Genomic DNA, 22,088 nt, shown 5'->3' on the forward strand with positions numbered 1-22,088 from the left:
ATATCTACACCGCTATCTATATGAACATGGATATATCTACACAGCCATCTGGATGAACATCGAAATATCTACACCGCTATCTGTATGAACATGGAAATATCTATACCGCTATCTGTATGAACATGGAAATATCTACACCGCTATCTGTGTAAACATGCATACATCTTCACCGCCATCTGTATAAACATGGAAATATCTACACCGCTATCTGTATGAGCATGGAAATATCTAAACCGCTATCTGTTTGAACATGGAAATATCTGAACCGCTATCTGCATGAAAATGGAAATATCTACACAGCTATCCGCATATACATGGAAATATTTACACAGCTATCAAATTACACATGGAAATAACTACACCGCTATCTGTATGAACATGGAAATATCTACACCGCCATCTGTATGAACATGGAAATATCTGCACCGCCATCTGTATGAACATATAAATATCTACACGGCCATCTGTATTAAGATGGAGATATCTACACCGCTATCTCTATAAACATGGAAATATCTACACCGCTATCTCTATAAACATGGAAATATCTACACCGCTATCTGTATAAACATGGAAATATCTACACCGCTACCTGTATAAACATGGAAATATAAGTACCGCTATCTGTATGAAAATGGAAATATCAGCCCCTCTATCTGTATGAACATGGAAATATCTACACCGCTATCTGTATGAACATGGAAATATCTACAACACTATCCGTATGAACATGCAAATATCTTCACCGCCATCTGGTTGAACATGGATATATCTACACAGCCATCTGGATGAACATGGAAATATCTACACCGCTCTCTGTATGAAAATGGAAATAGCTACACCGCTATCTGTATGAACATGGAAATATCTACACCACTATCTGTATTAACATGGAAATATCTACACCGCTATCTTTATGAACATGGAAATATCTTCACCGCCATCTGTCTGAACATGGATATATCTACACAGCCATCTGGATGAACATGGAAATATCCACACCGCTATCTGTATGAACATGGAAATATCTACACCGCTATCTGTATGAACATGGAAATATCTACACCGCTATCTGTATGAACATGGAAATATCTTCACCGCCATCTGTATGAACATGGATATATCTACACAGCCATCTGGATGAACATGGAAATATCTTCACAGCTATCTGTATGAACATGGAAATATACACACCGCTATCTGTGTAAACATGCATACATCTTCACCGCTATCTGTATAAACATGGAAATATCTACACCGCTATCTGTATGAACATGGAAATATCTACACCGCTATCTGTTTGAACATGGAAATATCTACACCGCTAACTGCATGAAAATGGAAATATCTACACAGCTATCTGCATGTACATGGAAATGTCTACAAAGCTATCTCTTTACACATGGAAATAACTACACCGCTATCTCTATAAACATGGAAATATCTACACCGTTATCTGTATACACATGGAAATATCTACACCGTTATCTGTATACACATGGAAATATCTACACCGCCATCTGTACAAACATGGAAATATCTACACCGCTATGTGTATAAAGATGGAAATGTCCCCACCGCTATCTGTATAAAGATGGAAATATCTACACAGCCATCTGTAGGAACATTTAAATATCTACACCGTTAACTGTATACACATGGAAATATCTACACCGCTATTTGTATAAACATGGAAATATCTACACCGCTATCTATGTAAACAAGGAAATACCTACACCGCTATCTGTGTAAACATGGAAATATCTACACCACTATCTGTACAAACATGGAAATGTCTACACCGCTATCTGTGCAAATATGGAAATACCTACACCGCTATCTGTGTAAACATGGAAATATCTACAGCGGTATCTCTTAAAACCTGGAAATATCTACACCGTTATGTGTATAAACATGGAAATATCTTCACCGCCATCTGTATGAACATGGAAAAATCTACACTGCCAACTATATAAAATGGAAAGAGCTACACCGCCATCTGTATGAACACGCAAATGTCTAAACCTCCAACTCTATAAACATGGAAATGTGTACAGCGCCATCTGTATGAACATGGAAATATCTACACCGCTTTCTGTATAAACATGGAAATATCTACACCGCTATCTGCATAAACTTGGAAATATCTACAACACTACCTGTGTAAACATGGAAATATCTACACCACCAACTGTAGAATCATGGAAATATCTACACCACTATTTGTGTAAACATGGAAATATCTACACCACTATCTGTGTAAACATGGAAATATCTTCACCGCCATCTCTATAAAAATGGAAATATCTTCACCGCCATCTGAATCAACATGGAAATATCTACACCGCCATCTGTATGAACGTGGAAATATCTACAGTGCAATGTCTATAACGATGGAAATATCTACAACGCCATCTGAAGGAACATGGAAATATCTACACCGCCAACTCTGTAAACATGGAAATATCTACACCGCCATCTGTAGGAACATGGAAATATCTACACCGCCAACTCTGTAAACATGGAAATATCTACACTGCCATCTGTAGGAACATGGAAATATCTACAACGAGATCTCTATAAACATGGAAATATCTACAACGCCATCTGTATAAACATGGAAATACGTACACCGCTATCTGGATAAACATGGAAATATCTACACCGCTATATCTATAAACATGGAAATATCTACACCGTAATGTGTATAAACATGGAAATACCTACACCGCTATCTGTATAAACATGGAAATATCTACAACACCATCTGTAGGAACATGTAAATATCTAAACCGACAACTCCATAAACATGGAAATATCTACACCACCATCTGTAGGAACATGGAAATATCTACACCACTTTCTCTACAAACATGGAAATATCTTCACCGCCATCTGTATAAATATGGAAATACGTACACCGCTATCTGGATAAACATGGAAATATCTACACTGCTAAATCTATAAACATGGAAATATCTACACCACTTTCTGTGTAAACATGGAAATATCTACACCACCAACTGTAGGAACATGGAAATATCTACACCGCTATCTCTATAAACGTTGAAATATCTACAGAACTATGTGTACACACATGGAAATAAATACAACGCTATCTGTATAAACATGGATATATCTACACCGCTATCTGTGTAAACATGGAAATATCTACACGGTTATCTGTATAAACATGGAAATATCTACACCGCTATCTGTATAAACATGGAAATATCTACACCGCTATCTGTATAAACATGCAAATATCTACACAGCCATGTGTATAAACATGGAAATATCTACACCGCTATCTGTATAAACATGGAAATATCTACAGGGCCATCTGTATAAACATGGAAATAACTACACCGCTATCTGTATCTACATGGAAATATCTACACCGCTATCTGTATAAAGATGGATATATCTACACCGTTATCTGTATGAACATGGAAATAACTACACCGCTATCTCAATAAACATGGAAATATCTACACTGCTATCTGCATAAACACGGAAATATCTAAACTGCTACCTGTAAAACAGGGAAATATCTACCCCGCTATCTCTATAAACATGGAAATATCTACACTGCTATCTTTACAAACATTGAAATACCTACACTGCTATTTGTATAAACATGGAAATATCTACAACGCTATCTCCATAAACATGGAAATAACTACACCGCTATCTCTATAAACGTGGAAATATCTACACCGCCATATGTATGAACATGGAAATATCTACAATGCCATCTGTATGAACATTGAAATATCTACACCGCTATCTGTGTATACATGGAAATATCTACACTGCTATCTGTATAAACATGGAAATATATGCACCGCTATCTGTATATACATGGAAACATCTACACCGCTATCTCTATAAACAAGGAAATATCTACCCCGCCGTCTCTATAAACATGGAAATACCTACACTGCCATCTGTATCGACATGAAAATATCTACACCGCCATCTGAATAAACATGGAAATATCTACACCGCTATCTGTATTAAGATGGAAATATCTACAACGCCATCTGTAGGAAAATGGAAATATCTACACCGCCAACTCTGTAAACATGGAAATATCTACACCGCCATTTGTATGTACATGGAAATATCTACAGCACCATCTGTATTAACATGGAAATATCTACACCGCCATCTGTAGGAACATGGAAATGTCTAAACCGCTATCTCTATAAACTTGGAAATATCTACAATGCTATCTGTATAAACATGGAAATATCTACACCACTATCTCTATAAACGTGGAAATATCTACACCGCTATCTGTATAAACAAGGAAATACATACACCGCTATCTGTATAAACATGGAAATATCTACACCGCGATCTGTATAAACATGGAAATATCTACACCGCTATCTGTGTATACATGGAAATATCTACACTGCTATCTGTATAAACATGGAAATATCTACAACACTGTCTGTGTAAACATGGAAATACCTACACCGCTATCTCTTAAAACATGGAAATATCTACACCGTAATGTGTATAAACATGGAAATACCTACACCGCTATCTGTATAAACATGGAAATATCTACAACACCATCTGTAGGAACATGTAAATATCTAAACCGCCAACTCTATAAACATGGAAATATCTACACCGCCATCTGTAGGAACATGGAAATATCTACAACGCGATCTCTATAGACATGGAAATATCTACAACGCCATCTTTATAAACATGGAAATACGTATACCGCTATCTGGATAAACATGGAAATATCTACACCGCTATATCTATAAACATGGAAATATCTACACCGCCATTTGTATGTACATGGAAATACCTACAGCACTATCTGTATTAACATGGAAATATCTACACCGCCATCTGTAGGAACATGGAAATGTCTAAAGCGCTATCTCTATAAACTTGGAAATATCTAGACCGCTATCTGTATAAACAAGGAAATACATACACCGGTATCTGTATAAACATGGAAATATCTACACCGCTATCTGTATAAACATGGAAATATCTACACCGCTATCTGTGTATACATGGAAATATCTACCCTGCTATCTGTATAAACATGGAAATATCTACAACACTGTCTGTGTAAACATGGAAATACCTACACCGCTATCTGTATAATCATGGAAATATCTACAACACCATCTGTAGGAACATGTAAATATCTAAACCGACAACTCTATAAACATGGAAATATCTACACCGCCATCTGTAGGAACATGGAAATATCTACACCGCTTTCTCTACAAACATGGAAATAACTTCACCGCCATCTGTGTAAATATGGAAATACGTACACCGCTATCTGGATAAACATGGAAATATCTACACTGCTATATCTATAAACATGGAAATATCTACACCACTTTCTGTGCAAACATGGAAATATCCACACCACCAACTGTAGGAACATGGAAATATCTACACCGCTATCTCTATAAACGTTGAAATATCTACAGAACTATGTGTACACACATGGAAATAAATACACCGCTATCTGTATAAACATGGAAATATCTACACCGCTATCTGTGTAAACATGGAAACGTCTACACGGCTATCTGTATAAACATGGAAATATCTACACCGGTATCTGTATAAACATGGAAATATCTACACCGCTATCCGTATAAACATGCAAATATCTACACAGCAATGTGTATAAACATGGAAATATCTACACCGCTATCTGTATAAACATGGAAATATCTGCAGGGCCATCTGTATAAACTTGGAAATAACTACACCGCTATCTGTATCTCCATGGAAATATCAACACCGCTATCTCTATAAAGATGGATATATCTACACCGTTATCTGTATGAACATGGAAATAACTACACCGCTATCTCTATAAACGTGGAAATATCTACACTGCTATCTGCATAATCACGGAAATATCTAAACTGCTACCTGTAAAACAGGGAAATATCTACCACGCTATCTCTATAAACATGGAAATATCTACACTGCTATCTTTACAAACATTGAAATACCTACACTGCTATTTGTATAAACATGAAAATATCTACAATGATATCTCCATAAACATGGAAATAACTACACCGCTATCTCTATAAACGTGGAAATATCTACACCGCCATCTGTATGAACATGGAAATATCTACACCGCTATCTGTGTATACATGGAAATATCTACACTGCTATCTGCATAAACATGGAAATATCTACAACACTGTCTGTGTAAACATGGAAATACCTACACCGCTATCTGTATAAACATGGAAATATCTACAACACCATCTGTAGGAACATGTAAATATCTAAACCGACAACTCTATAAACATGGAAATATCTACACCGCCATCTGTAGGAACATGGAAATATCTACACCGCTTTCTCTACAAACATGGAAATAACTTCACCGCCATCTGTGTAAATATGGAAATACGTACACCGCTATCTGGATAAACATGGAAATATCTACACTGCTATATCTATAAACATGGAAATATCTACACCACTTTCTGTGTAAACATGGAAATATCCACACCACCAACTGTAGGAACATGGAAATATCTACACCGCTATCTCTATAAACGTTGAAATATCTACAGAACTATGTGTACACACATAGAAATAAATACACCGCTATCTGTATAAACATGGAAATATCTACACCGCTATCTGTGTAAACATGCAAATGTCTACACGGCTATCTGTATAAACATGGAAATATCTGCAGGGCCATCTGTATAAACATGGAAATAACTACACCGCTATCTGTATTTCCATGGAAATATCAAAACCGCTATCTCTGTAAAGATGGATATATCTACACCGTTATCTGTATGAACTTGGAAATAACTACACCGCTATCTCTATAAACGTGGAAATATCTACACTGCTATCTGCATAAACACGGAAATATCTAAACTGCTACCTGTAAAACAGGGAAATATCTACCCCGCTATCTCTATAAACATGGAAATATCTACACTGCTATCTTTACAAACATTGAAATACCTACACTGCTATTTGTATAAACATGAAAATATCTACAACGATATCTCCATAAACATGGAAATAACTACACCGCTATCTCTATAAACGTGGAAATATCTACACCGCCATCTGTATGAACATGGAAATATCTACAACGCCATCTGTATGAATATTGAAATATCTACACCGCTATCTGTATAAACATGGAAATATATACACCGCTATCTGTATATACATGGAAACATCTACAACGCTATCTCTATAAACATGGAAATATCTACACCTCCGTCTCTATAAACATGGAAATACCTACACTGCCATCTGTATCGACATGAAAATATCTACACCGCCATCTGAATAAACATGGAAATATCTACACCGCTATCTGTATGAAGATGGAAATATCTACACCGCCATCTATATGAACATGGAAATATCTACACCGCCATCTGTATGAACATGGAAATATCTACAGCGCAATCTCTATAAAGATGGAAATATCTACACCGCCAACTGTTTAAACATGGAATTATCTACACCTCTATCTGTATTAAGATGCAAATACCTACACTGCCATCTCTATAAAGATGGAAATTTCTACACCGCCATCTGTATGAACGTGGAAATATCTACAGCGCAATCTCTATAAAGATGGAAATATCTACAACGCCATCTGTAGGAACATGGAAATATCTACACCGCCTACTCTGTAAACATGGAAATATCTACACCGCCATCTGTAGGAACATGGAAATATCTACACTGCCAACTCTGTAAACATGGAAATACCTACAGTGCCATCTGTAGGAACATGGAAATATCTACAACGCGAACTCTATAAACTTGGAAAAATCTACAACGCCATCTGTATAAACATGGAAATACGTACACCGCCATCTGGATAAAGATGGAAATATCTACACCGCTATATCTATAAACATGGAAATATCTACACCGCCATTTGTATGTACATGGAAATATCTACAGCACCATCTGTATTAACATGGAAATATCTACACCGCCATCTGTAGGAACATGGAAATGTCTAAACCGCTATCTCTATGAACTTGGAAATATCTACAATGCTATCTGTATAAACATGGAAATATCTACACTGCTATCTCTATAAACGTGGAAATATCTACACCGCTATCTGTATAAACAAGGAAATACATACACCGCTATCTGTATAAACATGGAAATATCTACACCGCTATCTGTATAAACATGGAAATATCTACACCGCTATCTGTGTATACATGGAAATATCTACACTGCTATCTGTATAAACATGGAAATATCTACAACACTGTCTGTGTAAACATGGAAATATCTAAACCGCTATCTCTTAAAACATGGAAATATCTACACCGTAATGTGTATAAACATGGAAATACCTACACCGCTATCTGTATAAACATGGAAATATCTACAACACCATCTGTAGGAACATGTAAATATCTAAACCGACAACTCCATAAACATGGAAATATCTACACCGCCATCTGTAGGAACATGGAAATATCTACACTGCTTTCTCTACAAACATGGAAATATCTTCACCGCCATCTGTATAAATATGGAAATACGTACACCGCTATCTGGATAAACATGGAAATATCTACACTGCTAAATCTATAAACATGGAAATATCTACACCACTTTCTGTGTAAACATGGAAATATCTACACCACCAACTGTAGGAACATGGAAATATCTACACCGCTATCTCTATAAACGTTGAAATATCTACAGAACTATGTGTACACACATGGAAATAAATAGAACGCTATCTGTATAAACATGGATATATCTACACCGCTATCTGTGTAAACATGGAAATATCTACATGGCTATCTGTATAAAAATGGAAATATCTACACCGGTATCTGTATAAACATGGAAATATCTACACGGCTATCCGTATAAACATGCAAATATCTACACAGCTATGTGTATAAACATGGAAATATCTACACCGCTATCTGTATAAACATGGAAATATCTACAGGGCCATCTGTATAAACATGGAAATAACTACACCGCTATCTGTATCTACATGGAAATATCTACACCGCTATTTCTATAAGGATGGATATACCTACACCGTTATCTGTATGAACATGGAAATAACTACATCGCTATCTCTATAAACATGGAAATATCTACACCGCTATCTGCGTGAATATGGAAATATCTTCACCGCCATCTGTATGAAAATGGATATATCTACACAGCCATCTGGATGAAGATGGAAATATCTATAACGCTATCTGTATGAACATGGAAATAGCCACACCGCTATCTGTATGAACATGGAAATATCTACACCACTATCTGTATGAACATGGAAATATCTACACGGCTATCTGTATGAACATGGAAATATCTTCACCGCCATCTGTTTGAACATTGATATATCTACACAGCCATCTGGATGAACATGGAAATATCTACACCGCTATCTGTATGAACATGGGAATAGCTACACCGCTATCTGTATGAACATGGAAATATCTACACCGCTATCTGTATGAACATGGAAATATCTACACCGCTATCTGTATGAACATGGAAATATCTTCACCGCCATCTGTATGAACATGGATATATCTACACAGCCATCTGGATGAACATGGAAATATCTACACCGCTATCTGTATGAACATGGAAATAGCTACACCGCTATCTGTATGAACATGGAAATATCTACACCGCTATCTGTACGAACATGGAAATATCTTCACCACCATCTGTATGAACATGGATATATCTACACAGCCATCTGGATGAACATGGAAATATCTACACCGCTATCTGTATGAACATGGAAATATCTACACCGCTATCTGTGTAAACATGCAAATATATTCACCTCTATCTGTATAAACATGGAAATATCTACACCGTTATCTGTATGAACATGGAAATATCAACACCGCTATCTGTTTGAACATGGAAATATCTACACCGCTATCTGCATGAAAATGGAAATATCTACACAGCTGTCTGCATATACATAGAAATATCTACAAAGCTATCTGTTTACACATGGAAATAACTACACCACTATATCTATAAACATGGAAATATCTACACCGCCATCTGTATGAACATGGAAATATCTGCACCACCATCTATATGAACATATAAATATCTACACCGCCATCTGTATTAAGATAGAGATATCTACACCGCTATTTGTATAAACTTGGAAATATCTACACTGCTATCTGTATAAACATGGAAATATCTACACCGCTATCTGTATAAACATGGAAATATGTACACCGCTACCTGTATAAACATGGAAACATAAGCACCGCTATCTGTATGAACATGGAAATATCTACACCGCCATCTGTATGAACATCGAAATATCTGCACCGCCATCTGTATGAACATATAAATATCTACACGGCCATCTGTATTAAGATGGAGATATCTACATCGCTATCTGTATAAACACGGAAATATCTACACCGCTATATGTATAAACATGGAAATATCTACACCGCTTTCTATAAACATGGAAATATCTACACCGCTACCTGTATAAACATGGAAATATCAGCACCGCTATCTGAATGAACATGGAAATATCAGCCCCTCTATCTGTATGAACATGGAAATATCTACACCGCTATCTGTATGAACATGGAAATATCTACACCACTATCCGTATGAACATGGAAATATCTTCACCGCCATCTGTATGAAAATGGATATATCTACACAGCCATCTGGATGAACATGGAAATATCTACACCGCTATCTGTATGAACATGGAAATAGCTACACCGCTATCTGTATGAACATGGAAATATCTACACCACTATCTGTATGAACATGGAAATATCTACACGGCTATCTGAATGAACATGGAAATATCTTCACCGCAATCTGTATGAACATGGAAATATCTACACCGCTATCTGTTTGAACATGGAAATATGTACACCGCTATCTGCATGAAAATGGAAATATCTTCACAGCTATCTTCATGTACATGGAAATGTCTACAAAGCTATCTCTTTACAAGTGGAAATAACTACACCACTATCTCTATAAACATGGAAATATCTACACCGCCATCTGTATGAACATGGAAATATCTGCACCGCCATCTGAATGAACATATAAATAACTACACCGCCATCTGTATTAAGATGGAGATAACTACACCGCTATCTGTATAAACCTGCAAATATCTACACTGCTATCTGTATAAACATAGAAATATCTACACGGCTATCTGTATGAACATGGAAATATCTTCACCGCCATCTGTATGAACATGGATATATCTACACAGCCATCTGGATGAACATGGAAATATCTACACCGCTATCTGTATGAACATGGAAATATCTACACCGCTATCTGTATGAACATGGAAATATCTACACCGCTATCTGTATGAACATTTAAATATCTACACCGCTATCTGTATGAACATGGAAATATCTTCACCGCCATCTGCATGAACATGGATATATCTAGACAGCCATCTGGATTAACATGGAAATATCTACACAGCGATCTGTATGAACATGGATATATATACACCGCTATCTGTGTAAACATGCATACATCTTCACCACTATCTGTATAAACATGGAAATATCTACACCGCTATCTGTATGAGCATGGAAATATCTACACCGCTATCTGTTTGAACATGGAAATATCTACACCGCTATCTGCATGAAAGTGGAAATATTTACACAGTTATCTGCATGTACATGGAAATGTCTACAAAGCTATCTCTTTACAAGTGGAAATAACTACACCGCTATCTCTATAAACATGGAAATATCTACACCGCCATCTGTATGAACATGGAAATATCTGCACCGCCATCTGAATGAACATATAAATATCTACACCGCCATCTGTATTAAGATGGAGATATCTACACCGCTATCTGTATAAACCTGGAAATATCTACACCGCTATCTGTATAAACATGGAAATATCTACACCGATATTTGTATAAACATGGAAATATCTACACCGCTAGCTGTATAAACATGGAAATATCAGCACCGCTATCTGTATGAACATGGAAATATCTTCACCGCTATCTGAACGAACATGGAAATATCTACACCGCTATCTGTATGAACATGGAAATAGCTACACCGCTATCTGTATGAACATGGAAATATCTACACCGCTATCTGTATGAACATGGAAATATCTTCACCTCCATCAGTATGAACATGGATATATCTACACAGCCATCTGGATGAACATGGAAATATCTACACCGCTATCTGTATGAACATGGAAATATCTACACCGCTATCTGTTTAAACATGCATACGTCATCACCGCTATCTGTATACACATGGAAATATCTACACCGCTATCTGCATGAACATGGAAATATATACACCGCTATCTGTTTGAAGACGGAAATATCTACACCGCTATCTGTACGAACATGGAAATATCTACACCGCTATCTGTATGAACATGGAAATATCTACACCGCTATCTGTATAAACATGGAGATATCTACTCCGCTATCTGCATGAAAATGGAAATATCTACAGGGCAATCTGCATATACATGGAAATATCTACACAGCTATCTCTTTACACATGGAAATATCTACACCGCTAGCTGTATAAACATGGAAATATCAGCACCGCTATCTGTATGAACATGGAAATATCTTCACCGCTATCTGAACGAACATGGAAATATCTACACCGCTATCTGTATGAACATGGAAATAGCTACACCGCTATCTGTATGAACATGGAAATATCTACACCGCTATCTGTATGAACATGGAAATATCTTCACCTCCATCAGTATGAACATGGATATATCTACACAGCCATCTGGATGAACATGGAAATATCTACACCGCTATCTGTATGAACATGGAAATATCTACACCGCTATCTGTTTAAACATGCATACGTCATCACCGCTATCTGTATACACATGGAAATATCTACACCGCTATCTGCATGAACATGGAAATATATACACCGCTATCTGTTTGAAGACGGAAATATCTACACCGCTATCTGTACGAACATGGAAATATCTACACCGCTATCTGTATGAACATGGAAATATCTACACCGCTATCTGTATGAACATGGAAATATCTTCACCGCCATCTGTATTAAGATGGAGATATCTACACCGCTATCTGTATAAACATGGAGACATCTACTCTGCTATCTGCATGAAAATGGAAATATCTACAGGGCAATCTGCATATACATGGAAATATCTACACAGCTATCTCTTTACACATGGAAATATCTACAACGCTATCTGTATAAACATGGAAATATCTACACCGCTATCTGTATCAACATGGAAATAGCTACACCGCTATCTGTATGAACATGGAAATAGCTACACCGCTATCTGTATGAACATGGAAATATCTACACCACTATCTGTATGAACATGGAATTATCTACACCGCTATCTGTATGAACACGGATATATCTACACAGCCATCTGGATGAACATGGAAATATCTACACTGCTATCTGTATGAACATGGAAATACCTACACCGCTATCTGTGTAAACATGCATACATCTTCACCGCCATCTGTATAAAAATGGAAATATCTAAACCGCTTTGTGTATGAACATGGAAATATCTACACCGCTATCTGTTTGAACATGGAAATATCTAAACCACTATCTGCATGAAAATGGAAATATCTACACAGCTATCTGCATATACATGGAAATATCTACACAGCTATCTATTTACACATGGAAATAACTACACCGCTATCTGTATGAACACGGAAATATCTACACAGCCTTCTGTATGAACATGGAAATATCTGCACGGCCATCTGTATGAACATATAAATATCTACACCGCCATCTGTATTAAGATGGAGATATCTACACCGCTATCTGTATGAACATGGAAATATCTACACCGCTATCTGTATAAACATGGAAATATCTACACCGCTATCTGTATAAACATGGAAATATCTACACCGCTACCTGTATAAACATGGAAATATCAGCACCGCTATCTGTATGAACATGGAAATATTAGCCCCTCTATCTGTATGAACATGGAAATATCTACACCACTATCTGTATGAACATGGAAATATCTACACCGCTATCTGTATGAACATGGAATTATCTTCACCGCTATCTGTATAAACATGGATATGTCTACACAGCCATCTGGATGAACATGGAAATATCTTCACCGCCATCTGTATGAACATGGATATATCTGCACAGCCATCTGGATGAACATGGAAATATCTACACCGCTATCTGTATGAACATGGAAATATCTACACCGCTATCTGTGTAAACATGCATACACCTTCACCGCTATCTCTATAAACATGGAAATATCTACACCGAGATCTGTATGAACATGGAAATATCAACACCGCTATCTGTTTGAACATGGAAATATCTACACCACTATCTGCATGAAAATGGAAATATCTACACAGCAGTCTGCATATACATGGAAATATCTACAAAGCTATCTGTTTACACATGGAAATAACTACACCACTATATCTATAAACATGGAAATATCTACACCGCCATCTGTATGAACATGGAAATATATGCACCACCATCTGTATGAACATATAAATATCTGCACTGCCATCTGTATTAAGATGGAGATATCTACACCGCTATCTGTATAAACTTGGAAATATCTACACCGCTATCTGAATAAACATGGAAATATCTACACCGCTATCCGAATGAACATGGAAATATCTTCACCGCAATCTGTACGAACATGGAAATATATGCACCACCATCTGTATGAACATATAAATATCTGCACTGCCATCTGTATTAAGATGGAGATATCTACACCGCTATTTGTATAAACTTGGAAATATCTACACCGCTACCTGTATAAACATGGAAATATCAGCACCGCTATCTGTATGAACATGGAAATATCAGCCCCTCTATCTGTATGAACATGAAAATATCTACACCGCTATCCGTATGAACATGGAAATATCTACACCACTATCCTTATGAACATGGAAATATCTTCACCGCCATCTGTTTGAACATTGATATATCTACACAGCCATCTGGATGAACATGGAAATATCTACACCGCTATCTGTATGAACATGGAAATAGCTACACCGCTATCTGTATGAACATGGAAATATCTACAACACTACCTGTATGAACATGGAAATATGTACACCGCTATCTGTATGAACATGGAAATATCTTCACCGCCATCTGTATGAACATGAATATATCTACACAGCCATCTGGATGAACATGGAAATATCTACACTGCTATCTGTATGAACATCGAAATAGCTACACCGCTATCTGTATGAACATGGAAATATCTGCACCGCTATCTGTATGAACATGGAAATATCTTCAACGCCATCTGTATGAACATGGATATATCTACACAGCCATCTCGATGAACATGGAAATATATACACAGCTATCTGTATGAACATGGAAATACCTACACCGCTATTTGCATGAAAATGGAAATATCTACACAGCTATCTTCATGTACGTGGAAATGTCTTCAAAGCTATCTCTTTACACATGGAAATAACTACACCGCTATCTCTATAAACATGGAAATATCTACACCGCCATCTGTATGAACATATAAATATCTACACCGCCATCTGTATTAAGATGGAGATATCTACACCGCTATCTGTATAAAGCTGGAAATATCTACACCGCTATCTGTATAAACATGGAAATATCTACACCGCTATCTGTATAAACATGGAAATATCTACACCGCTACCTGTATAAACATGGAAATATCAGCAACGCTATCTGTATGAACATGGAAATATCTACACCGCTATCTGTACGAACATGGAAATATCTACAATGCTATCTGTATGAACATGGAAATAGCTACACCGCTATATGTATGAACTTGGAAATATCTACACCACTATCTGTATGAACATGGAAATATCTACACCGCTATCTGTATGAACATGGATATATCTACACAGCCATCTGGATGAACATGTAAATATCTACACCGCTATCTGCATGAACATGGAAATATCTACAAGGCTATGTGTGTAAATATGCATACATGTTCACAGCAATCTGTTTAAACATGGAAATATCTACACCGCTATCTGTATGAACATGGAAATATCTACACCGCTATCTGTTTGAACATGGAAATATCTAAACCGCCATCTGCATGAAAATGGAAATATCTACAGAGCTATCTGCATATACATGGAAATTTCTACACAGCTGTCTCTTAACACATGGAAATAACTACACCACTATCTGTATGAACATGGAAATAACTACACCGCCATCTGTATGAACATGGAAATATCTGCACCGCCATCTGTATGAACATATAAATATACACACGGCCATCTGTATTAAGATGGAGATATCTACCCCGCTATCTGTATAAACATGGAAATATCTACACCGCTATCTGTATAAAGATGGAAATATCAGCACTGCTATGTTTATGAACATGGAAATATCAGCCCCTGTATCTGTATGAACATGTAAATATCTACACCGCTATCTGTATGAACATGGAAATATCAACACCACTATCCGTATGAACATGGAAATATCTTCACCACCATCTCTATGAACCAGGGTATATCTACACAGCCATCTGGATGAACATGGAAATATCTACACCGCTATCTGTAAGAACATGGAAATACCTACACCGCTATCTGTATGAACAAGGAAATATCTACACCGCTATCTGTATGAACATGGAAATATCTACACCGCTATCTGTATGAGCATGGAAATATCTTCACCGCCATCTGTATGAACTTGGATATAACTACACCGCCATCTGGATGAGCATGGAAATATCTACAAAGCTATCTGTATGAACATGGAAATACGTACACCGCTATCTGTGTAAACATGCATACATCTTCACCGCTATCTGTATAAACATGGAAATATCTACACCGCTATCTGTATGAACATGGAAATATCTACACCGCTATTTGTTTGAACATGGAAATATCTACAGCGCTATCTGCATGAAAATGGAAATCTCTACACAGCTATCTGCATGTACATGGAATTGTCTACAAAGCTATTTCTTTACACATGGAAATAACTACACCGCTATCTCTATAAACATGGAAATATCTACACAGCCATCTGGATGAACATGGAAATATCTGCACCGCCATCTGTACGAACATATAAATATCTACACCGCCATCTGTATTAAGATGGAGATATCTACACCGATCTCTGTATAAACCTGGAAATGTCTACACCGCTATCTGTATAAACATGGAAATATCTACACCGCTACCTGTATAAACATGGAAATATCAGCACCGCTATCTGTATGAACGTGGAAATATCTACACCGCTATCTGTGTAAACATGCATACATCTTCACCGCCATCTGTATAAACATGGAAATATCTACACCGCTATCTGTATGAACATGGAAATATCTACACTGCTATCTGTGTAAACATGCATACATCTTCACCGCAATCTGTATAAGCATGGAAATATCTGCACCGCTACCTGTATAAACATGGAAATATCAGCACCGCTATCTGTATGAACATGCAAATATCTACACCGCTATCTGTATGAACATGGATATATTTACACAGCCATCTGGATGAACATGGAAATATCTACACCGCTATTTGTTTGAACATGGAAATATCTACAGCGCTATCTGCATGAAAATGGAAATATCTACACAGCTATCTGCATGTACATGGAATTGTCTACAAAGCTATCTCTTTACACATGGAAATAACTACACCGCTATCTCTATAAACATGGAAATATCTACACCGCCATCTGGATGAACATGGAAATATCTGCACCGCCATCTGTACGAACATATAAATATCTACACCGCAATCTGTATTAAGATGGAGATATCTACACCGCTCTCTGTATAAACCTGGAAATATCTACACCGCTACCTGTATAAACATGGAAATATCAGCACCGCTATCTGTATGAACATGGAAATATCAGCCCCTCTATCTGTATGAACATGAAAATATCTACACCGCTATCTGTATGAACATGGAAATATCTACACCACTATCCGTATGAACATGGAAATATCTTCACCGCCATCTGTTTGGACATTGATATATCTACACAGCCATCTGGATGAACATGGAAATATCTACACCGCTATCTGTATGAACATGGATATATCTACACAGCCATCTGGATGAACATGGAACTATCTACACCGCTATCTGTATGAACATGGAAATATCTACACCGCTATCTGTGTAAACATGAATACATCTTCACCGCCATCTGTATAAACATGGAAATATCTACACCGCTATCTGTATGAACATGGAAATATCTACACCGCTATCTGTATGAACATGGATATATCTACAAAGCCATCTGGATGAACATGGAAGTATCTACACCGCTATTTGTTTGAACATGGAAATATCTACAGCGCTATCTGCAAGAAAATGGAAATATCTACACAGCTATCTGCATGTACATGGAATTGTCTACAAAGCTATCTCTTTACACATGGTAATAACTACACCGCTATCTCTATAAACATGGAAATATCTACACCGCCATCTGGATGAACATGGAAATATCCGCACCGCCATCTGTACGAACATATAAATATCTACACCGCAATCTGTATTAAGATGGAGATACCTACACCGCTCTCTGTATAAACCTGGAAATATCTACACCGCTATCTGTATAAACATGGAAATATCTACACCGCTACCTGTATAAACATGGAAATATCAGCACCGCTATCTGTATGAACGTGGAAATATCTACACCGCTATCTGTACGAACATGGAAATATCTACACCGCTATCTGTATGAACATGGAAATAGCTACACCGCTATCCGTATGAACATGGAAATATCTACACCGCTATCTGTATGAACATGGATATATCTGCACAGCCATCTGGAAGAACATGGAAATATCTACACCGCGATATGTATGAATATGGAAATATCTACACCGCTATCTGTATGAACATGGAAATATCTACAACACTATCTGTATGAACATGGAAATATGTACACCGCTATCTGTATGAACATGGAAATATCTTCACCGCAATCTGTACGAACATGGAAATATATGCACCACCATCTGTATGAACATATAAATATCTGCACTGCCATCTGTATTAAGATGGAGATATCTACACCGCTATTTGTATAAACTTGGAAATATCTACACCGCTACCTGTATAAACATGGAAATATCAGCACCGCTATCTGTATGAACATGGAAATATCAGCCCCTCTATCTGTATGAACATGAAAATATCTACACCGCTATCCGTATGAACATGGAAATATCTACACCACTATCCTTATGAACATGGAAATATCTTCACCGCCATCTGTTTGAACATTGATATATCTACACAGCCATCTGGATGAACATGGAAATATCTACACCGCTATCTGTATGAACATGGAAATAGCTACACCGCTATCTGTATGAACATGGAAATATCTACAACACTACCTGTATGAACATGGAAATATGTACACCGCTATCTGTATGAACATGGAAATATCTTCACCGCCATCTGTATGAACATGAATATATCTACACAGCCATCTGGATGAACATGGAAATATCTACACTGCTATCTGTATGAACATCGAAATAGCTACACCGCTATCTGTATGAACATGGAAATATCTGCACCGCTATCTGTATGAACATGGAAATATCTTCAACGCCATCTGTATGAACATGGATATATCTACACAGCCATCTCGATGAACATGGAAATATATACACAGCTATCTGTATGAACATGGAAATACCTACACCGCTATTTGCATGAAAATGGAAATATCTACACAGCTATCTTCATGTACGTGGAAATGTCTTCAAAGCTATCTCTTTACACATGGAAATAACTACACCGCTATCTCTATAAACATGGAAATATCTACACCGCCATCTGTATGAACATATAAATATCTACACCGCCATCTGTATTAAGATGGAGATATCTACACCGCTATCTGTATAAAGCTGGAAATATCTACACCGCTATCTGTATAAACATGGAAATATCTACACCGCTATCTGTATAAACATGGAAATATCTACACCGCTACCTGTATAAACATGGAAATATCAGCAACGCTATCTGTATGAACATGGAAATATCTACACCGCTATCTGTACGAACATGGAAATATCTACAATGCTATCTGTATGAACATGGAAATAGCTACACCGCTATATGTATGAACTTGGAAATATCTACACCACTATCTGTATGAACATGGAAATATCTACACCGCTATCTGTATGAACATGGATATATCTACACAGCCATCTGGATGAACATGTAAATATCTACACCGCTATCTGCATGAACATGGAAATATCTACAAGGCTATGTGTGTAAATATGCATACATGTTCACAGCAATCTGTTTAAACATGGAAATATCTACACCGCTATCTGTATGAACATGGAAATATCTACACCGCTATCTGTTTGAACATGGAAATATCTAAACCGCCATCTGCATGAAAATGGAAATATCTACAGAGCTATCTGCATATACATGGAAATTTCTACACAGCTGTCTCTTAACACATGGAAATAACTACACCACTATCTGTATGAACATGGAAATAACTACACCGCCATCTGTATGAACATGGAAATATCTGCACCGCCATCTGTATGAACATATAAATATACACACGGCCATCTGTATTAAGATGGAGATATCTACCCCGCTATCTGTATAAACATGGAAATATCTACACCGCTATCTGTATAAAGATGGAAATATCAGCACTGCTATGTTTATGAACATGGAAATATCAGCCCCTGTATCTGTATGAACATGTAAATATCTACACCGCTATCTGTATGAACATGGAAATATCAACACCACTATCCGTATGAACATGGAAATATCTTCACCACCATCTCTATGAACCAGGGTATATCTACACAGCCATCTGGATGAACATGGAAATATCTACACCGCTATCTGTAAGAACATGGAAATACCTACACCGCTATCTGTATGAACAAGGAAATATCTACACCGCTATCTGTATGAACATGGAAATATCTACACCGCTATCTGTATGAGCATGGAAATATCTTCACCGCCATCTGTATGAACTTGGATATAACTACACCGCCATCTGGATGAGCATGGAAATATCTACAAAGCTATCTGTATGAACATGGAAATACGTACACCGCTATCTGTGTAAACATGCATACATCTTCACCGCTATCTGTATAAACATGGAAATATCTACACCGCTATCTGTATGAACATGGAAATATCTACACCGCTATTTGTTTGAACATGGAAATATCTACAGCGCTATCTGCATGAAAATGGAAATCTCTACACAGCTATCTGCATGTACATGGAATTGTCTACAAAGCTATTTCTTTACACATGGAAATAACTACACCGCTATCTCTATAAACATGGAAATATCTACACAGCCATCTGGATGAACATGGAAATATCTGCACCGCCATCTGTACGAACATATAAATATCTACACCGCCATCTGTATTAAGATGGAGATATCTACACCGATCTCTGTATAAACCTGGAAATGTCTACACCGCTATCTGTATAAACATGGAAATATCTACACCGCTACCTGTATAAACATGGAAATATCAGCACCGCTATCTGTATGAACGTGGAAATATCTACACCGCTATCTGTGTAAACATGCATACATCTTCACCGCCATCTGTATAAACATGGAAATATCTACACCGCTATCTGTATGAACATGGAAATATCTACACTGCTATCTGTGTAAACATGCATACATCTTCACCGCAATCTGTATAAGCATGGAAATATCTGCACCGCTACCTGTATAAACATGGAAATATCAGCACCGCTATCTGTATGAACATGCAAATATCTACACCGCTATCTGTATGAACATGGATATATTTACACAGCCATCTGGATGAACATGGAAATATCTACACCGCTATTTGTTTGAACATGGAAATATCTACAGCGCTATCTGCATGAAAATGGAAATATCTACACAGCT

Source organism: Gorilla gorilla, chromosome 11, assembly GCF_029281585.2.
Source record: "Gorilla gorilla gorilla isolate KB3781 chromosome 11, NHGRI_mGorGor1-v2.1_pri, whole genome shotgun sequence".
NCBI classification, from domain to species: Eukaryota; Metazoa; Chordata; class Mammalia; order Primates; family Hominidae; genus Gorilla; species Gorilla gorilla.